The following is an 18,392-nucleotide window of genomic DNA, read 5'->3' on the forward strand; positions in this document are numbered from 1 at the left end:
CTGAGGATAATAATATGCAGTTTAATGCTGAAAAATTCCAGGCCCTGTGTTACCAGCATCCAAAACTGAATATTAAACTTACAGGATACACCGGTCCACAGGGAATTTCAATCCCAGAGCCTAAGTCTGTGAGGGACCTGGGTATTGACATGAGTGATGATACCTCTTTCCAAGTGCACATTACCAGGATGTCGACAAAGTGCAGACAACTGGCTGGATGGATCCTAAGAACATTCAGAACCAGAGATAAGGAAACCATGATGGTCCTCTGGTGGACATTCGTCCTCAGCCACCTGGATTACTGCTCACAGCTATGGTCACCCACCAGTGTAAAATTAACAGCGGACCTTGAAGCAATCCAGAGAATATTCATAAAGAAGATCGTCTCTTTGCAACAGCTCAGCTACTGGGAAAGGTTGAAACAGCTAAGACTCTACTCCCTGGAGCGAAGACGGGAGAGGTATGTAGTAATATATGTCTGGAAGACCGCAGCTCTAAGCTGAAACTAGAGAAACTGATAGTAGTAGGATTTTAAATGGTCAAGTGTCCTGAAAGTGACTTGTTGTGGATGGTAGTAGTGATTGAATTCTTGAGATATCTCTTTTGAATGTATTGTTTATAATATTTGCAGTTGTAGAAAAATAAGGAAGGAGGTGGCTGAGAAGAAGATGAAGAAGAAGGGAAAAAGAATAATAAAAGAATGCCGGATGGTTTGATAGTTGCAGGCTGTTAAATGGTCAAGTGACCTAAAAGTGACTCATTGTGGATTATAGCAGTAATTGGGACTGTTTTTAATGAATTCTTGGGTTTCTCTTTTGAATGTATCATTTTTAATATTTGCCTGTGTGTTATTCTAAGTTTGTGGTGGATATGTCATTTGTTGTAGAAGTGTTCAAAAGAGGGTATGTATTTTGTGATAAAGACTCTTTACTAATTCGTTGGCTACAGGTTGCATCGTCCCTGAATTGAAAGAAGGGAAAAATTCTGAAGCTTGGATTTTTTATTATTGGTGCAAATGTCGATGTGTTGGCTGAATGCTATTTTTCTGTTTTTTAAATTTTGATCTGGGATCTGTGCAGAGCATCCTTTGACATAGACTGTTTTTTGTTTGGCCTATGTATTGCTCTTGACACCCAGAGCAGGTTAGTGCATATATCAGGTTCTCCAAAGCACATGTGAAGCTGATTTTCACTGTGAAACGTCCCTGTTTGAAGGAGAAGTCTGATCCCTCAATTAAATTGACGCATATCCTATAGTTGGGTCTTCCGCATTTTTTTACTGCTGGCTTCATTGTTGTTGCTGAGCCTATTCGAGTTTGTGTTAGGAAACTTTTCATAGATTTGGGCTGTCTCTTGCTTTTTATGATGGTGTGTGTTTGGAGGATTGAGTTCATTCTGTGGTCCTTTCTTAGCAGGGGAATGTTTTGAAAGATGGTGTTGAAGGCTTCATTGTTAAGAGGGTTGTGTCTGGAGATGTATGGTAGGGCTTTTGGTTGTAAATCCTTCTTTAATTTGGAATGTCTGAAATCGTGGATGTTGTGTTGTAGGGCACATTGAAGGCATATGTCAATTAGTGAAGGTGGTTAGTTCCTGGTGATGAGTGTATCCTTTAGTTCCTGTAGTCATGTGTCCCTGGTGCTTGCGTTAGAAACTATAGTACAGACCCTTTTTGCTAGGTTGAAAGGGATATTCATTCTGGTGCATTTGGGGTGGCATGAGTTGTATGGTAGTTATTGCTTGGAGTCTGTGGGCTTATAGTATATATCTGATTCTATTACGTTGTTAGCTTTCTTAATGCGGATGTCAAAGAAGGGAAGTTGTTGATGGCTATATTCCATCGCGAATTGAATGTTTACATCAATTTCCATTTATAAGTGCTTGAAATTCTTTAAGTATCTCTATACCATATATGTGTGTGAGTGTGTGTGTGTATGTATATGTGTGTGTGCATGCATATAGCTATATATATATATATACATGGAAATATATATACATGAATATATATATACACACATATATATATGAAGGTACATGGCTCAGTGATTAGAGCGTTGAGCTTACAATCGCGAGGTTGTGAGTTCGAATCCTGGACCGGGCTGTATGTTGTGTTTTTGAGCAGGACACTTTATTTCACGTTGCTGCAATTCACTCAGCTGTAGAAATGAGTTGCGATGTTACAGGTGCCAAACTGTATTGGCCTTTGCCTATCCCTTGGATAACATCAGTGGCATGGAGGGGAGAGGCCAGTATGCATAGATGACTGCTGGTCTTCCATGAACAATCTTGCCAGGACATGTGCCTGGGAGGGTAACTTCCTAGGTGCAATCCCATGGTGAGTCATGACTGAAGTGGGTTTCAACAATCAACATATATATATATATATATATATATATCCAACAAACACCGACCAAAAGTCATCACAGTTACTCAAGGTAAAATCTAAAATGAATTCCTCGCTCTTTCAGGAACATCTATTTTTTATATTGAATGCATATCACCACTATGAACCACTGCATCATACTCTCTAAACATATAGCATGAACGAACTCACTTCACTATATATGAACTTTTGATGTCTGACTCTATTGTATATTATAAATGAATTTTTTATATTTGATAGCATGAACTATCTTTTTTTATATATAACTTTTTTTGATAAGGTTCATCATTTCAAGAACCGAAACATGTTAAATAAATAATGTATATATAAAAATTAAAAATTTGTCTAATATAACAGCATTTTCGAACTTCATTTTTTACAAATATATACCCACTCGTATACGAGCTAATCTTATTATAAATATATATATATATATATACATATGTAATTTTGGGGACAAATGGGTATATATCAATTAGTATGCTAATGTGTTGAGTAAAGCACTGGCACAGTTTGGGTTACCTAGTGTCATCCACAGTTGGGGTGTATTTCTGTTGGATCCACTTCAGGAATTCTGCAGGGGTGGTCGAGATGATAATCGATTAAGGAAACAGATGAATTTGGTATTAGCCTTTATTGTATAAGACAATCATTTCGACCCATCCTGCTGGCTTATGGGAAAAAATAAAAACATGACTACCTGAACTCAAGTTTTTCAGAGAGACACCATTTTATGTATGAATTTTATGTATGTCTGAAGGTGTGTGGCTTAGTGGTTAGGGGCATTCGGCTCATGATCGTAAGATTGTGAGTTCAATTCCTGGTGGCGTGTTGTGTTCTTGAGCAAGACACTTTATTCCACGTTGCTCCAGTCCACACAGCAGGCAAAAATGAGTAGTACCTGTATCTCAAAAGGGCCAGCCTTGTCACACTCTGTGTCACGCTAAGTCTCCCTGAGAGCTACGTTAAGGGTACGCGTGTCTGTGGAGTGCTCAGCCACTTGCACGTTAATTTCACGAGCAAGCTGTTCCGTCGATCGTATCAGCTGGGACCCTCGTCATCGCAACCGACGGAGTGCTCCTATGTATGAATAAAGAATAAACCTGATGTGAGCCAGATTGCAAAATTGATGCTATACAATATAAATGCACAGCATCCCATCTATAAGGGACAGTCACAGGATTGGTTGAAACAATCGTCATACGCAAATAAAGACTAATACCAGACCCATTTTCTGTTTCCTTAATAGATTATACACACACACACACATATCATCATCATCATCATCATCATCATCATCATCGCTTAATGTCCATTTCCCATGCTGGTTTGGTTACTGTTTGTGCAACACTACTTTTATATGTTTCCTATTTGGAAATAGATAATAAAAATATTTTATTTTTGAAGTAGGAATATATACTGATAAACACATCACTCATGAACTTACTTATAAGTTCTTTTATTATTATTATTATTATTATACATAAATCCTGACTCCAGCTGCAAGAAATATTTACTCTAAAATGCTAATGGACATTTTATGCATGCATGTATCTTTTTCTTTTTTCTTTTTTACTTGTTTCAGTCATTTGACTGCGGCCATGCTGGAGCACCGCCTTTAGTCGAGCAACTCGACCCCAGGACTTATTCTTTTGTAAGCCCAGTACTTATTCTATCGGTCTCTTTTTGCCGAACCGCTAAGTGACGGGGACATAAAAACACCAGCATCGGTTGTCAAGAAATGCTAGGGGAACAAACACAGACACAAACATACACACACACACACACACACATATATATATATATATAATTTTAATCCAAACGGGAAAACAGAAAAAACAACAACACGTGGAACAATTACAGTATTATTATTAATAGGCGCTCAGGAAAAGATGGAAGCAGGACATATATACGACAGGCTTCTTTCAGTTTCCGTCTACCAAATCCACTCACAAGGCATTGGTTGGCCCGGGGCTATAGCAGAAGACACTTGCCCAAGATGCCACGCAGTGAAGATAAATATACTCGTGTTCTTTTAACCGCTATAAAAAAACACATTTTCATAATTGCCGAAATAAATTTCAGTAACAAGTTGAAGAACGTGAAGAAAGAAAATAATTACTACATTAGTTTCTTTATGTACATTTAGCATTTCTAGTACAATCGGAAAGTAAAGTCATTTTGTCGTAGAGAATTACGACTTAAAATTCACACTAGCTAATCCTTCATACTAACTACTAGAGTTCACAACAATTCAAATAAGTCTTGTTGGATTTTTATCATAGACATGGGATAAAAAATAGCCAATATCTCAATGAGTAAGTGTAGTAGAATTCAGTACATCCAACTATCACTTTTGTGAGTGTTGTGGAGTTTAGTAACATCCTACGATTACTGAGTAATTTCCCAAAAAATCAGGGTTTTTATAACTACTCATATCTGAATTCTAAGAACCGTATTTCGTGAAAGATTTCTTTGACTAAAGTTTAGAATTCATATGTGAGTAGTAATTTTAACCAATGAGATACCAACAATAATGCTTGTTCGGGTAAATGACCATTACATCATATTGCTACCTTTTATGACTTGCTACACTGGCATCAGTTGGACGGTTTGACTGAGGACTGGCAAGCCAGGAGGCTGCGCCAGGCTCCAATCTGATCTGGCAGGGTTTCTACAGCTGGATGCCCTTCCTAACGCCAACCACTCCGAGAGTGTTGTGGGTGCTTTTTAAGTGCCACTGGCGTGAGAGCCAGTCAGGCGGGCCTGGCATCAATCATGTTTGGATAGTGCTTTTTATGTGTCACTGGCATGGGAACCAGTCAGGGGCCACTGGCGTCGACTGTGTTTGGATGATGCATTTTACATACCATTGGCATGGGGAGCCAGTCAGGGGGCACTGGCCACAGCTACGATTTTGGTTTTACTTGACTCAACAGGTCTTCTCAAACATATCATCAAAGGTACTCTTAAATGGGCTGGACATGCAGCAATGGCATTGACCATGGTTGCAATGGGTCTTCTCAATCACAGCATATCTCCAAAGGTATTGGTCTTTTGTCATTGCCTCTGTGAGGCTCTATGTTCAAAGGTCATGCTTTACTACCTCATCCCATGTCTTCCTGGGTCTACCTCTTCTGCAGGTTCCTTCCACAGTTAGGTTGTGGCACTTCCTCACACAGCTGTCCTCATCCATACGTAACACATGACCATACCAGTGCAGTCATCTCTCTTGCACATAACATTTGATGCTTTTTATACCTAACTTTTCTCTTGGGACACTCACACTCTGTCGTGTATGCACACTGACATTACACATCCAGCAGATCATACTAGCTTCATTTCTTTCAAGCCTCTGCATGTTCTCAGCATTCATGGCCCATGTTTCCCTGCCATGTAGTATATATATATATATTTTTTCAATCCAAACAGTTTCCTTTAAAGGGATAGAAAACACCAAATTTTCCACTGGTTCTTCAGTTAAATACCCAATATTGCAGAGAAAAACTTATCACAATTCAAAAGGGTGTATACACAATATAGAAAGATGAAAAGAAAATTTAGATATACAGTTGACATATTATAAATTCAATTTATTAACATTATAATATAATATAACAAATAAGAATACAAAAACAAATATTAATCCTACAATTTGTTTCGATTCATACCCAATAATGAATTTATAAAAAATTCATGTTTATAGGTATGAATCTCATCAGGGTAATATTTGCTAAAAATCAGACAAAATTCCATGCAAGGATTGCTGACTCATAGAATAAATTGAATTAAATATACTTTTGTTTGTAATCATGAGCGTTAATAATTTTAAGATATAATCATCATCATCATCATCATCATCATCATCATCATTATTTAACGTCTGTTTCCATGCTAGCATGGGTTGGACAGTTCGACCGGGTTCTGGGAAGCCAGGAGGCTGCACCAGGCTCCAGTCTGATCTGGCAGTCTCATGGTCGAGGGATCATGAGTTTGAATCTGAGACTGGGTGATGCATGTTTTTATGAGTGAAACACCTAAGCTCCACACATCTCTGGCAGAAGGTAATGGTGAACTTCTGCTGACTCTTTTGCCACAACTTTCTCTCACTCTTTCCTAGCAGCTCACCTGCGAGAGACTGGTGTCTCATCCAAGTGGGGAAACTATACACCAATGGAACCAGGAAACCGGCCCTTATGAGCCAGGCATGGCTCAAGAAGGAACAAACAGCAACTACATAATTACATTATCACCATCACACCCTGTGTCTTCCTGGATCTACCTCTACCACAGGTTCCCTCCACAGTTAGAGACTGGCACTTCTTTATACAGCTGTCCTCATCTATGTGCATTGCATGACTATAACAGCATAATCGTCTCTCTTGCACACCACATCCGTTGCCTCTTATGCCCAACTCTTCTCTCAAGATGTTGTACATGCACACTGACATTGCACATCCAGTGAAGCATACTGGTTTCATTTTTTTCAAGCCTACACATATCCTCGACTGTCACAGTCCATGTTTCACTGCCATGTAGCATAGCTGTTCACATACAGGCCTCATACAATCTTACAAACTCCTCTTACAAAGCTTAATATATTCTCCTCTCACCAAGCACAAGCACAACATTTTCGCCTCTCACACACTAGCTATTGGTATTTAGCATTGCAGCTTTTTATTTCTTTACTGCCCACAAGAGGCTACAGACAGAGAGGATAAACAAGGACAGACAAACGGATTAAGTCGATTATATCGATCCCAGTGCGTAACTGGTATGTATTTGATCGACCCCCGGCGGAATTTGAAATCAGAATTTAATGGCAGATGAAATACTATTTCTTTACTACCCACAAGGGGCTACACACAGAGAGGATAAACAAGGACAGACAAACGGATTAAGTCGATTATATCGATCCCAGTGTGTAACTGGTATGTATTTAATCGACCCCCGGCGGAATTTGAAATCAGAATTTAATGGCAGATGAAATATTATTTCTTTACTACCCACAAGGGGCTAAACACAGAGAGGATAAACAAGGACAGACAAACGGATTAAGTCGATTATATCGATCCCAGTGTGTAACTGGTATGTATTAATCGACCCCCGGCGGAATTTGAAATCAGAATTTAATGGCAGATGAAATACTATTTCTTTACTTCCCACAAGGGGCTAAACACAGAGAGGATAAACAAGGACAGACAAACGGATTAAGTCGGTTACATCGATCCCAGTGCGTAACTGGTATGTATTTAATCGACCCCCGGTGGAATTTGAAATCAGAATTTAATGGCAGATGAAATACTATTTCTTTACTACCCACAAGGGGCTAAACACAGAGAGGATAAACAAGGACAGACAAACGGATTAAGTTGACTACATCGACCCCAGTACGTAACTGGTACTTAATTTATCGACCCCAAATGGATAAAAGGCAAAGTCAACCTTGGCGGAATTTGAACCCAGAACGTAACGGCAGACGAAATATCGCTAAGCATTTCACCCGGCATGCTAACGTTTCTGCCAGCTGGCAGCATTGCAGCTTCTGCAAAAGTGAGTTTGTAACTGTGTCAGTGACACATAAAAGCACCCATGCAGTGCCACATAGAAGCACCCAGCACATTCTGTAAAGTGGTTGGCATTAGGAAGGGCATCCAGCTATAGAAACCATGCCAAATCAGACTGGAGCCTAGTGCAGTTGCTCCGCTTGCCAGGTCTGATCAAACTGTCCAACCCCTGCCAGCATGGAAGACAGACGTTAGATGATGATGATGGTATTGTTGTTGTTGGCGGCGGCGGCGGCGGTGGTGGTGGTGGTGGTGGTGATGGTGGTGGTGGTGGTGGTGGTGGTGACGACGATGGTGGTGGTGATGATGATGATGATGATGACGATGAGAATGACGATGAGGATGACGATGATGATGATGATGATGATGGTGGTGGTGTTGGTGGTGTTGGTGGTGGTGATGATGATGATGATGAGGAGGATCTGTAAATAATCATGTTACTATAATCTAAATAGTGTGATTGGTTTTATTTGAAAGCAGTACATAGCCAGACCAAATAATCTAGGTCCCAACTAGCTAAGACTGCAGCTGTGCCAGCACCTGCAATTAGAGTGAAGATATAACAGAGAGAAAATGGAAAAAAAGAAGAGGAATTGGTCTCCATACAGTACTTTCAGAGAGTCCTATATTGGACCCTGAAAAGATAAACTGTAAAGAATTAACCTTAGAAGGATTTGAACTCAGAACATAGAGAGCTGGCAAAATTGCCACAGGGCATTCAATTCGACCCCCTAATAACCCTGCCAAATGTATGTATGTATGTAGGTATATATGTATGTACGTATGTATGTATGTACATATGAACGTACATATGTATGTATGTATGTATGAATTCATGCATGTATGTACATACGTAGGTATGTACGCACATACGTATGTATATATGTATGTATGTTTATGTATGCATGTATGTAGGTATATATGTGTGGGCGTGTATGTGTATGCATGTATGTTTGTGTATGTATCTTATGTATGTGTATGTGTATGCATCTTATGCATGTGTATGCATGTATGAACGTGCTTGCATGTGTGTGTGTATGTATGTATGCATGGCTGGCTGGCTGGCTGGCTGGATAGCTATAATAAAACTGAAGTGTCTTTGTATAAATATTTTCATTTGTATATTTAATATTTATTACTGTAATATCTAATGACATTGGAGAGAAATCTGGATTTCCAGGAAACTGGTGAAGCTATCAGCAACAATGGTAATAAAATCCAAACGCATTTTTGCCATGTTAGTCTGACATTTGGAAAACATGTATTTCTCTCTCCCTTCCTCTCTATCTTTTCCTCTCATCCCCTTTCTTCCACATTTCTATATCCCATATTCACTGTAATTATCTCCTCATCCTCTCCCTACATTTTAACATAGTTGCTTCCTCTTCCTTCAGCTATTAATTGACAACTCTGACAAAGGACTACTATCCAAAATGTCAAAGCTTTTTCATTCCTTGTGGCAACCAAATTTATTGACACCTGCGAACTTTCCTTGATTTACTAACATATCCAATCATGCTAATGATTATGGATAGACTCAGTGGTACAACTAGAGTGCATGTTATCTGAGGCAACCCTTGAATTAGTTACAAAATCTATTGAAGCCTCAGACTGTGTTGGAAAGAAGAACTGATGGTAGAAGTTCTAATGTTTATATTTATGGTACTACCCACCAGTATCCAAGCATACATTTCTTTTCATGTAGGCAGGATCAGAAAATTTCATTTTGATAGTTTAGGTAGGTATCCAGGAGAGAGTTCTGTAGTATAGTTCATTTCTCTGCCAAGCATAGCCTGCACTTTCTACTGCTATTAAAGTAAGGCTTGCACTTCACTACTCGCCACTTGATGCTGTGACAATTCTTTAGTCTGTAGTACAATCTGTAGTATTTTCTTTCAATGATTATATGTGACCTTTCCACTGAAAAGAATCACCTGGAATGGATTTCTCTACTATGGTCTTACCACTAAGAAAGGATTGTTCTCAAGAATATTTAGCAAACACCAGAACGTAAGCGAGCTAGACAAATGAAAAGATACAAAATAAAGATTAATCACAAACCCGATTTCGTTGTTACCACTTACGTAATTACTTACATAATTGTCCGCAACTCATCAGTGTAATTGTCAGAGCAAAAGTGCTAGTGTGTGTGTGGAGTGGTGTGGGATGGTGTGGGGTGGGGTGATGTGATGTGGTGGTGTGGTGTAGTTGTTTGGGGATGTGGGGGGTGGCAGTGAGTGTAGGGATGGGGTATGTGGAAGTAGGATGTGTGGGAGTGGGGTATGTGGGAGTGGCATGTGTGGGGGTGGGTGTAGATGGAAGGGGTATCAATGAAGAGAGAAGATGGATAGGATTGAGAGAGGAAGTAGGTGTCAAATGAAGAGAGGGGAAGAGTTGAGCCCATGTGGCCCAAAGGAGCAAAGTAAGAAGATTAATTCCTGTTCATTGTAAATGTGGGAATCCAGTTGGCTCCGTTGCAAAGACAATCCAAACACAGACAGGTGTAGAGAATGACCGGTAGAGCGGAAATGGTATGAGACCAGGGTGTCATAGTCACATCCGATGTCAGTCAAGCGGCGTCCCATTTTACTGATGTACAGAGAAGGGCCGAAAGAGCAGGAGGGGCAGTAAATGACATTGCTAGACGTGCATGTAAAGGAGTCAGTGATATGATAGGGACGATTATTGGTACCTGTGAGGATAGTGGTGTTGGAGAGGTAGGGGCATGTGCAGAAGCATGGGTGGGAGCAGGGGAACAAGCCAGGTTGGGAGGTGGGGTTAGGGAAGAAACTGCGGACCAGGTCATGCAGGTTGTGGGCTCGTTTGAAGGAGGGAAGGGGTGGGTTGGGGAAGATGTGCAAAGTGGAGGGGCTGGACTATATATATATAGGGTGCAATGGGTAAATTGCTGCTCTTTTATATTTTTAATTTCGTGCATGTACATTGTTTGTTTTTGATTTTGTCGACTACACAGTATAGTAGGGTCAGTTGAGCACTGCTAGTGGGAAAAAGAGCACCATGACACAATTCTCTCTGCCATAAATTTGGAAATGACATGCTGTACTGCTTGGCATTAGTATCAGAATCTCCAATACAAACATTTCAGAGTGTTTAGGTGTCAATCTGAGGATAGTGCAGAGGATTTGGAAAGAGCTGGATGAGTCTAACGGTGATTACCAAGTTATAACAGCTCAGAAAACTCACTCTGATTGTTCTAAGAAAAGAACTCCTGAATTTGTTTATGAGATCCAAGCCATAATTGACAACGATCTCTTCAAGTCAATCAGGTCTATTACCAAGGACATGGGAGTGTCTGAGGTCCTTATCAGGCAGGTATACTCTTTACTCTTTTACTCTTTTACTCTATTCAGTCATTTGACTGCAGCCATGCTGGAGCACCGCCTTTAGTCGAGCAAATCGACCCCGGGACTTATTTTTTCTAAGCCTAGTACTTGTTCTATCGGTCTCTTTTGCCGAACCACTAAGTGACGGGGACATAAACACACCAGCATCAGTTGTCAAGCAATGCTAGGGGACAAACACAGACACACAATCACACACACACACATATATATATATATACATACGACAGGCTTCTTTCAGTTTCCGTCTACCAAATTCACTCACAAGGCATTGGTCGGCCCGGGGCTAAAGCAGAAGACACTTGCCCAAGATGCAACGCAATGGGACTGAACCCACAACCATGTGGTTTGTAAACAAGCTACTTACCACACAGCCACTCCTGCGCCTATGCATGAAGGTAATGCATGAAGACATTTGGTATTCCTCATACAAGATGAGAAAGGGCCAATTTTTACCCCAAGCCATCTAGGACAAGAGGAAAGACCGTGCTACAAAGCTTTTAAACAAGCTCAAGCATCCTTTCCAACCAAATATGCTTTGTTATTTCTCAGACGAGAAAAATTTCAGCCAGAATCAGATGGTGAACACACAGAACAACTATTGGCTTGTCGTGTCCCCAAAAACATGTACCGAGAGAGATAAAAATCAAACATCCTGTCAACATCATTGTATTTGGAGTGATCACTAGTGGTGGTGACATTATGCCTGCATTTATTTTTCCCATGGGGCCTGAGACTCAACACTGAGGCCTATATCAAGTGCCTGGAGGAGGTAGTGCTGCCCTGGGTTAAGAGTGGCTGATCGAAGACCCTATGTAAAGCAACAGGACTCTGCACCATGCCACACAAGCAGGAGAACCCAGTCATGGCTGTCAGACAATTTCTGTGACCACATCACCCTAACATCTGGCCACCTAACTCCCCAGACTGCAGCTCCCTTGATTATTATGTGTAGGCACAGTTGAGGGAGAGATTAACAAAACTCCTCATAACACTAAAGATGAATTAAAGGCAAAAATTATGGCAGCATTCACCAACTTAAACAAGGAGACCATCCAGAAGAGTTCCTGGAGATTCTGAATTCATCTGGGGGCCGTGGTTGAAGCCAATGGTGATTTTATTGAATAAATTTCCTCTTTAGTATTTGAAGATATTTTAATGTAATTTTGGTAAATATATCTGTTAAAATGAGAAGTCAATGTTATTTTCATTTTTGCATAATGTAGATGACAGTTTATTCACCGCACCCTGTATACACACACACATACATGCACACAGTACAAACACACAGAGGCACACACGTATACACACACACACACACACACACATTCACTCACACACACAAGCACATATGTACACACACACATAATTAGATAGAAAAATAAGATTAAAAAATCCAGGTAGATATCAATTAAGCAATCAATAGAAAAGAATATAGTTAAATTTCCAATGCCAGTAAATCTAAGCAGAATGCAAATCCCAGGTAAATCCTCATTAACGACAGGTAAATCTGACAATCCTTTTGTGGAATTTCAAAAAATTCAGAGTATTTAACAACATCAAATAATGAATGAAGAAAATCATATCTTTATTTTAGATCTCACCTTAAAAATGGTTTCAATTGTTATATATATATATTATATATATATATATATATATATAAATATATATATATATAATATATAATATATATATATATATATACATATATATATATATATATATATATAGATTATAATATATATATATATATATGTATGTATGTATGTATGTATGTATGTATGTATGTATGTTACCTGCCACTCTTTGGGTCTTCTAGACACCTCTCATGCATATATATATATATATATACATATATAAAAGACAGAGATCATGGGCCAGGACGTCGGAGGGGTCCCCAGCATCAGTGTCGGCGACCACAGCTTGCAGGTGGTGAACGAGTCCACTTACCTGGGATCGATGGTCTCCAGCAGCCTGTCCCTCGAGCCAGAGCTGAACAGACAGATTGGGAAGGCTGCTGCTGCCATGGCTAAGCTCTCCAGGAGAGTGTGGGAAAACAACATGCTCACAATAACCACCAAGATTGCAGTGTACCGAGCCTGCGTGCTGAGCACCCTACTCTACGGCAGCGAGAGCTGGACAACATACACCCGGCAAGAATGCCGCCTTAGCGGCTTCCACATGCGGTGTCTTCGATGGATCCTTGGCATCTCCTGGAAGGACCGAGTACAAAACGGAGTCATCCTAGAACAGACTAATATGCCAAGCATGCATGCCCTCCTCGTGCGGAGACGACTGCACTGGCTCGGACACGTCTGCTGCATGCAGGACGGTTGCATGCCTAAAGACATCCTGTACAGCAAACTCACTACGGGATCCCGACCCAAGGGACGTCCACAGCTACGATACAGGGATGTGTGCAAGCGCGACCTGAGGACTGCCAACATCTGTGTGGACACGTTGGAGGTAACAGCTGCTGACCGCTCTGCCTGGCGTCGGACAGTGAGGAAAGGGCGTTCCATGGCTGAGGAAAAGAGAGCACAGCTGTGCCGGACAGGCGGGACAGGAGGAGGACAACTGCAGCAACACCCCACACGTACCCATCGATGTTCGTGTGCACAGCAACTGTACCAGGGACTGCCACTCTAGAATTGGACTGTTCAGTCACAGCAGACGCTGCTCATCATCAAAGTAGGCCCCACCCTTGGCGCGACCCATTGTCTATCAAGACAGACGGGGGAAAAAAGAAGAGATATACATATATACATACATATATATACATATATATATATACATATATATATACATATATATATACACACATAAATATACATACATATCCATACACACATATACATACATACATAGATATATATATATATATAGATATACGAATATACATACATATATATATATATATATACACACATATATACACATATATACATAAATATATATGTGTATATATAATGTGTAAAATTTGAATGGAATCAGTTGGATACTTCTCAAGTTTTAGTGATGCACACATACAGACAAACACACACATTCAAAGCGTTATATATTATATATGTGTTATATATTATATATATTAGGCGGCGAGCTGGCAGAGACGTTAGCACGCCGGGCGAAGTGCTTCGCGGTATTTTGCCCATCGCTATGTTCTGAGTTCAAATTCCGCCGAGGTCGACTTTGCCTTTCATCCTTTCGGGGTCGATAAATTAAGTACCAGTTACGCACTGGGGTCGATGTAATCGACTTAATCCGTGTGTCTGTCCTTGTTTGTCCCCTCTATGTTTAGCCCCTTGTGGGTAGTAAAGAAATACGTATTTCGTCTGCTGCTACGTTCTGAGTTCAAATTCCGCCGAGGTCGACTTTGCCTTTCATCCTTTCGGGGTCGATAAATTAAGTACCAGTTACACACTGGGGTCGATGTAATCGACTTAATCTGTGTCTGTCCTTGTTTGTCCCCTCTATGTTTAGCCCCTTGTGGGTAGTAAAGAAACGTATATTATATATGTGTGTGTGTGTGTGTGTATGTATATATATATATATATATATATACACTATTACCACAGCGCCAGAACTATAAAAAAAAAAACATCACTACACCACTCGTATGCCAATCATAATACTACAATGCCTACCACCACCACCACCACCACCACCACCATAATCAGCACCATCACTATCCCCCATCATGTTCACCACCACCACAATCGCTGTTGCAGCATTCTGACCCATTAATGAGAAAAAGCAAGACAGATGAAATATTATAACAGACTTCTATGTAATTGTATACAGCGTTGGTTGTTTGTAAAATGTCTACATCAAAGCATGTTGCGAACTGTGTATGTGTATGTGTATGTATGTGTGTGTGTGTGTGTGTGTGTGTGTGTGTGTTGTGTGTGTGTGTGCATATGAGTATATCATAAGATTTGAACATGCAGTAGCATATACATATGTGTGTGTGTGTATTACATACAGTTTTGTGATATATATATATATTTTTTTTCTAGTTTCAGCTCAGAGCTGCGGCCATGCTGATGCACTGCCGTTTTGTGCTACACTGTTATTGCGACGAACCTCGTCTAATATGTGGCACTTGGTGGAGAATGGAGTTTGATAGAGCTACTCTCATTTGCACCTTTTGCCGTGAGGTAGGTTCATTTGGGACTCTTGAGAGGAAGATGTCCAGCTTTGATTTAAAAACCGCTACATCTATTTTGTGCAAGTTCCTCAGACTCTTTGGGAGAATATTAAAAAGCTGTGGGCCCTGTTGCAGAAGCTGGTCCTGAAGCGTGATGGCATTGCTGGGTTTCTTTGGCACTATGCAGTGTCGTCCCGTTCTAGCATTGGTGTAGCTTACAATGCCAAAATTTGGCACAATTCCTTCCAGGATCTTCCAGACATATATTACTGCATACCTCTCCCGTCTTCTCTCCAGGGAGTAGAGTCTTAGCTGTTTCAACCTTTCCCAGTAGCTGAGCTGTTGCAAAGAGACGATCTTCTTTGTGAACCTTCTCTGGATTGCTTCAAGGTCCGCTGTTAATTTTACACTGGTGGGTAACCATAGCTGTGAGCAGTAATCCAGGCGACTGAGGACGAATGTCCACCAGAGGACCATCATAGTTTCCTTGTATATATATATATATATATATTCACTGCTTGGAATCGAATTCAGAATCTTGGGGTTAGTAGTCCTCACTCTTAACCACTACACCATATGCCCACGGGCATATGGTATAGTGGTTAAGAGTATGAGCTACTAACCCCAAGATTTCAAGTTCGATTCCAAGCAGGGACCTGAATATAATAATAATAATAATAATAATAATAAAATAATAATAATAATAATAATAATAATAATAATAGTAGTAATAATTATAATAATAACAACCTCGAAAAATACCTTAGGAATGAGAACCCAGGTTCGAAATTCCCCCAAGAAGTGGAAGGTATATCAGTCAAAACGTTGTGTTAACAACAAACAAGATGAAGACAAATATCGATCAAATGTAAGTAATGTAAATAATGTATGTAAATATTGTGTCTGGGGAGGGTCATTCTCTTTCAGTTCCTTCTTATTTAACACACTCACAGGTAAAGTTTCAACTCGTTTACTTACTTATTTTTCTAAAATTTTCATTTTGTCTTGCAACCTTTTCAATAATCATTGACTCTGTCCATTATCCAAGGACTTCCCTCTGCAAATACTGATAGGGCACAGATAATGCGTCAATAGCCAGCTGGAGGAGATGTCTTCCTGGAGCTACAAGCTACAGTGACATCGACCCTTTAGGGTTAGCAACATTTAGGTGGCAAATATACTTCACGATGTCATGCTGCTGCTGTTTATATCTTGCTCAGAGATTTATTATTGCTATATATGTATGTAAGTATGTATATATATATAATATATACGGGTGTTGGACAAGATAATGGAAACACCTGGCATCATAGCATCATAATTTTGAAATATCTATAAAACCGTCAAAAGCTTGTTTAATTTTATGTTTTTTGATTTATTATTAGCGTTGCTTAATGTGTTTTGCTAAAATTGCTGCTTCTTTTCAGATATCATCAGAAATAGGTAATTAAAATTCATTAAAATGACAGATCATGAAGGGAAAGAAAATTAAAAACATTTTTAAAAATTTATTTACTGAAATAAGTCAGAAACCATGGCCTAGGAACTAAATTAGATGGTAAATGTTTTTAATTTTCTTTCCCTTCGTGAATTTATTCCTAATTAATGGTTTGAATTGTTTACTGCTCTTTCTAGCACAAAGCTTTCCTATGATGGAAGCCTCTTACTGTGTTTTAATTTACATGATATTTTTATATGAATAATATATGGTTTATTGACTAATTTTTTTTGCGCTAGGCCACTGGAAATAAAAATTTCTATAATTCTTATTACCCTGATATTACTTATCATGTTTAAATGATTTTTGATAAATTTATTTGAGGTTTTACCGGCATCCTCTCTGTTGCCGGAAATGAGCCGCGTCTGCACGGTGGATTTGAAAAGTTAGAATATACAGAGAATGAGTTTACATGCGGAATCAATCTCGTTGGGTGTGTATTTAAAATCTAAAGGCTACCTACTGATGAAGACTGGTCTCAGTAAATTTTTTTACTGAAATAAGTCAGAAACCATGGTCTAGGAACTACATTAGATGGTAAATGTGTTTAATTTTCTCTCCCTTCGTGAATTTATCCCTAATTAGTGGTTTGAGTTGTTTACTGCTCTTTCTAGCACAAGGCCTTCCTGTGATGGACGCCTCTTAATGTGTTTTAATGTACACGATATTTATATATATATATTATATATATAGTATGTATATGTATATATATATATATATATATATTGTATGTGTATATATATATATATATAATATAATATATATTATAATATATGTATGTATATGTATATATATATTATATATATTATATATATATATATATATATATATATATATAACCAATTAAGGACTGAACACGAAAAGTGGACAGTCAACATGCTAGATATAGACGTCAAATCGCCATTCACCACAAAAGATTATGTTCTCAGATCAAACTCAACACAAAACCATAGCAATAAACAAGTGAAAAATATACGAAATAAAATAATTACCCATGTACTAAATTAGTTTCAGCTGTTATTTTCCGCAAGGAAACTGCAGCCATCATCAGCATGGTCCGTTATAATGTAATTTGCTGGACTAGATGCAAACACGATACCGAAATATCGCGTGCATGAGTTCAGCCTATTACATTTGAATATATCTTTCAAATGCCTCTACTTTGGCGCGTTGGAACCCGAGAAAACCGAAAACCAGCCTGCAGCTAATAATTAGCAGCAGTTAATTTATCGGTTAGAGAAACATATTTATTTATATAATTAATTAAGGGTAGAAATTGATATTTATCAATTAAGACCAGTGGTCTAGCATATTAAAAAAAAAAAGAATCCGAAGATTAAAATTTATATATACAATTAGGACTGAACACGAAAAGTGGACAGTCAACATTTTAATCTTCGGATTCTTTTTTTAATATGCTAGACCACTGGTCTTAATGA

This window comes from Octopus sinensis, linkage group LG11 (assembly GCF_006345805.1).
Source record: "Octopus sinensis linkage group LG11, ASM634580v1, whole genome shotgun sequence".
NCBI classification, from domain to species: Eukaryota; Metazoa; Mollusca; class Cephalopoda; order Octopoda; family Octopodidae; genus Octopus; species Octopus sinensis.